This window comes from Psammomys obesus, unplaced genomic scaffold, assembly GCF_907164565.1.
Source record: "Psammomys obesus unplaced genomic scaffold, mPsaObe1.curated_primary_1811, whole genome shotgun sequence".
Lineage (NCBI taxonomy): Eukaryota > Metazoa > Chordata > Mammalia > Rodentia > Muridae > Psammomys > Psammomys obesus.
In genome coordinates this window covers 5,827,451-5,832,371 of record NW_026585691.1, presented here as the reverse complement: position 1 = coordinate 5,832,371, position 4,921 = coordinate 5,827,451, and the positions used below count along the sequence as shown (strand labels likewise).

The 4,921-nt window shown below is 44.0% G+C and overlaps 1 pseudogene; it reads right to left on the bottom strand.

Annotated features, from left to right (window-relative positions):
- Positions 1-2,552: 2,552 nt before the first annotated feature.
- On the bottom strand, positions 2,553-4,711 carry LOC129670320 (nucleolin-like; annotated as a pseudogene).
- Positions 4,712-4,921: the final 210 nt, after the last annotated feature.

Here is a 4,921-nt window from a genome sequence, read left to right as displayed (position 1 = left end):
CACAATGACGGTTGATACCTTTGCACTGTGGGCTGAAATAAACTCTTTCTCCCTTGGGTTGCTTTTGTCAGTGCCTTCATCATAGCAGCATGAAAAACACTGATAAGCAGCATGCACACGTCAGGAGAGTTTAGCAACTAAACGCAGAGGCTCTGGAGCAACTCTGCCTAAATCATCAGCACCATCTCTAACCCTCATTGGCTCTTTGAACTGGGTTAAATTTTTTTTTAAAAGCTCTTTGGGTCTGTCTTTTCAAACTGAGGATAATCATAGTATCTCCCTTAAGGAAGTCTGAGACTAGATGGGTTAATTCCGGGTGCTCAGAAGAGCGCCTGGCTGAGAGGAGGCATTCCAGAGTGGCCACTGACGTTAGAAGATGCTGCGAGCACCAGAGGAAGCAGCCCCTCTAGGCTGCTTCGGTTGTCTCTTCATCTATGGATATCTTCCCCAGTGCTGTTTCCAAGATCCCCCCAAACCTGGTGGAAAGGGACAGATTCCTCGGCTCGCTGTCTCCCTGCTTGCTTGGCTTCCTTGAAGAAGGACCCTGCACAGCACATGCTAGCAAGTCTTACTTTCATACTCTGAATTCCCCGTCATTTGCATAAGGACACTCTGAGAATAGCTCATGCTTGAGCTGGGAAATCAGGAGAGGGTTCAAAATGCTAAAATTTGACCAAGTCTCTGCATGAAAAATAACAGCTTTAGGGAAAACCAGAAACATAACCCTCTTTTCCTTTCACTCTCAAAAATACATTGTGATGAATAGTGCCCCAGGGTTGATGTATGCAAACTTTCACAGTGCTCATGGAGGTAATTGAATCCTCTATAATGATGGGCCAAGAAAAATAAAATAAAATAAGAAAAGACCCAGACAGACAAGGCTCAGAGACTGTGGATGGGCCCAGTCTGGCTTTTAGCCCACAGCACCTGCAATTATTCTGCAGTGATTTTTATTTATCTACTTAGTGCTCCCACTAGGCAGGGAGAGAAAGAGAGAGCACGAGAGAGTGAGAACCTCGTAATCATTCAGCCCTCATGGTTAGGCAGCAAGCTCGAAATTGAAAAAGTTATTCAAATGGATAATGAAATGGGGTTAGGTTTCCAACACACGTTCCCCCCTCGATGGGAAAACGGAATAAATTGCGGGACTCTGTAAATGGCTCACATGCTGTTTGTGATGGGATTACATACGAGTCAACTCTGAAGCATGGAGGGAGGGCAGGCATCTAGGGTGAATGGCAGGCATTCCCACTTGTGGGTAGAAGAGTGGCACCCTTGTGGCTGTCAGTCTTGAAGGTCATTGGCACACACTGAGTGAAAGCAGGTACCCTTTGTGTCGTTCGGGTCTTCGCTGGTGATACCGGGGGATGGTGAGTAACCAGCTGTGGCCTTGGACTGAATGTCTTAAGCATAGTCAAATAAACCAGCACACATCCTCTAGCACTAGTTGGTTGAAGAGAAAGCTTTGGGATTTGATACTCCTGTAAATCCTTGTGCCTGATGGGACCGTGGCCCCTCCCATGCCCCCTCCTCATCTATGGTGACTGGCAGCCTAGAGTGTTTCCTTCCTGTTGTAGGGAACAACAGGTGATGGGAATGATCTTTACGTAGCCACTATACATTCCACCACAGTCAGTGACAAAATTCGAAGTGAGTTTGGCAGCTACATTCGATTTCGTTCACCATTCAGGGATGTAAGTCAGAGATGACACCACCATCTCATAGATCGGAAATAACTGAAGAGCCATAGAGTATGGTCAGTCAGGTGACGGAGCAGAGGTGTCAGTCGGAGGCACCATACTTCCCCCCCCCCCACACATCCCTTTTCTCCTTGGAATGCTGGCTCTTGGCTTCTGATATCAGGCACCTCACTATCTAGAGCAACAGGGTCTATCAGGTCTCTCTGCTGTGCTCTGTGGCCTGTGTTGTCCAACATGGCGGCCACTAGCTGTGTGGGTTGATGGAACATTTGAAAAGTAACCAGTGTTATTATTGAACTTAGCACATTTTGTTTTTTTTTGTTTTGTTTTGTTTTGTTTTGTTTTCAGAGTTTGGGACTTTTAATTTCCCCTAAAGTCACTGAAACAAAAAAACATGATAAACACTCTTTTACAGCTCCCAACACAAAAAGGAAAAAGAAAAAAAGAAGAAAAAATTGTAGGAAAAAAAGGCTTTGCACATAGAATAAAACAATATAAATTCAATCATACAGATGGGGTTAGTGCTATTACTCATCTTGAAAAAGTTACCTGCTCAATGACAGGGCCTCCCAAGGACATCCCAGGACAGCGTACAGCCAAGGCAGTCTACTTAGAATCCATAGACTAACAACATCTCAAAGAGAGAGATAACCTGTTCGTTTGACTGAGTTCATATAACTCAACAGGGCACCTCTTGAAATGCTATCTTTTATCTGGATTTCAAGCCAGACCACGTGGCCTGTAATCTGTCCTGGAATGTCCCTAGAAGGCTCCACCGCCGAATTGGCAACAGAGTAAAAACCACGGAGTCCTTTCTTTAAAACGAAGAGAGAAAGAATGGAATGGAGAGAACTATTCAAACCTCTTTCCTTGCGGCTTGAGGTCTCCTCTTCCTCCTCCTCTTCTGCCACCTGGAAGCTTCCTCAGTCTCCAAAGCCTCCTTGGCCTCTGGCGCCAAATCTGCCTCTTCCTTTCTGTTATCACCTCTGCCTCTGAAATCTCCTCTGCCTCTGCCTTGGCCACCGAAGCTACCTTCACCCTTAGGTTTGGCCCCGTCCAAGGCAATCTTGTTTCCATCCATTTCTCCATCTTCCATAGCCTCCTTGGCAGCTTTGGCATCTTCTTCACTATTAAAGTCTACAAAACCAAACACTTTGGAAGAACCAGCTTCCCGATCAGTGACTATTTTTGCACAAAAGGAGCCCTCAGATGATCCTTTCAAGGTCTCTTCAGTGGTATCCTAAGACAGACCTTTGACAAACAAGAGTTTTGGATGGCTGACTTCTTGCATTAGGTGATCCCCTCTGTCCTTGTGACTCCAGCCTGATTGTTCTGCCCTCAATTTCCATATTATTACAGGAATCTAACGCTTCTTTAGCACCTTCAAATGAAGAAAATTCTATATATGCATATCCTTTAGATTTGCCATGTGGGTTCTTGGGCACTTTGATAAAAGTTGCTATCTCAAATACTTCCTGAAGAGTTTCTTCTGCTGCACTAGGGAAAAGATTACTTAAAATGGAAGGTTTTGATTCACCAGCAGCACCCAATATGCTGTTCTTTCCAAATCTCTCTTGCCTTTGTCCTTTCTCTCCAGTGTAGTAGAGTGAAGCTGATCACCCATCAAGTTCTGCCTCCCTGCTTTTCTTCAAGGGTTTTCTCTGCCTCAGCTCCAGACTTAAATTCAATATAAGCAATCCTTTCACTCCTCCCATCCTGGCTGACCAATCTGATCTTCAAACACTTCTTAATTCATCCTTAGTAATGTTGAGCGAGAGGTTTTTGGCTGAAAGTGTTCTTGAAGCTCTAACTTTCTTACTATCTCTTCTTTTTGGTTTTTCTAGTTTAATTTCATTGCCGAGCACTTTTAAACCAGTTAGCTGGATCCAAGGCCTTCTCTAGGTCTTCAGCACACTCAAAGTACACATAACCAAATTTCTTATTTGTACCATTTCTGACATCCACAACAGCAAGACCATTTTTAGCAAAATGTTCACTGATGGCAACTTTTAATTCAGCAACAGACTTGCTTGGATTAAGGTTTCTAATGAACAGATTGAAAGGTGTAGATGGTTCTGAGAATTCTACTTTCTATTCCTTGGCTTCAGTGGCTTCTTTCTGTTTGGTCATTTCCTTCTTCTGTTTTCCAGGTGCTGCTTTAAAGGATTCTTCCTCCTCCTCTTCTTCCTTTTCCTTATTGTCATCCTCCTCATCTTCATCCTCTTCTTCCTGCTCAGCCACACACTTGGCTTTCACAGGAACAACCTTTTTTTTTTTTTTTTTTTTTTTTGGCAGGAGCTTTCTATCCTTTGGCTGTAGTTATCTCCGTAACTACTTCTTCTGAGTCATCTTTCTTTTCTTCATCATCATCTTCCTCATCTTCCTTATCCTCATCTTCTGAGGCAAGAGCAGCAGTAGCAGCTGCTTTTGCTATTTTTGCTCCTTTTACTACTACTGGTGGCTCAGATTCATCCTCCTCCTCCTCATCATCATCTTCATGCTCTTCCTCATCATCTTATCCTCATTACTGTCATCTTCCTCCTCATCACTGTCTTCTTTTTTTTTACATTCTTACCACTCTTATCCCCCTTGGCTAGTGTGACAGCTCCCTTCTTACCAGATGTTGCTACCAATGTTTTTGCTTGTGTGGCTCCCTTCTCATCAGGTGTTGCAACTACTTTGGCTGGCATAACTGCCTTCTTAGCTGGTGTGGTTGCTGTCTTTTCGCCTGGGGTAACATTTGCTTAGCTGGCTTGGGAGCTGCAACCTTTTTTGTTTGTGAAATGACTACCTTCCTTGCTGGAGTTGCAGTAGCCTTCTTGCGTTTTTTTTTTTTGTTTGTTTGTTTGTTTGTTTGTTTTTTTCTGAGGGATGACAACCTCTTCTCTGGTGTCATCTTCTTAATCTTCTGACATTTCTTCATCTTCACTATCTTCTTCCACATCCTTTGGGGGAGGAGCCATTTTCTTGAACTCACTGTGGGTTTTACTGGCCTTTGAGAGTTTCACCATGATGACTGTTATGACGGTGGCGTGTATGGAGAGCAAGCAGCTCAGAAGAGCCTAGGGGAACCCACATGACTGAAGACTCTGGAGCACATGCAACTGCCCGCCAGCTATTGCAAGTGTCTGAGGCAAAACACTCAGCACATTTAGTTTTAAAAGCACATGTGGCTAGTAAGTACCATGTTAGGCAATGGGAAGCTATTCATCTATTTGGTA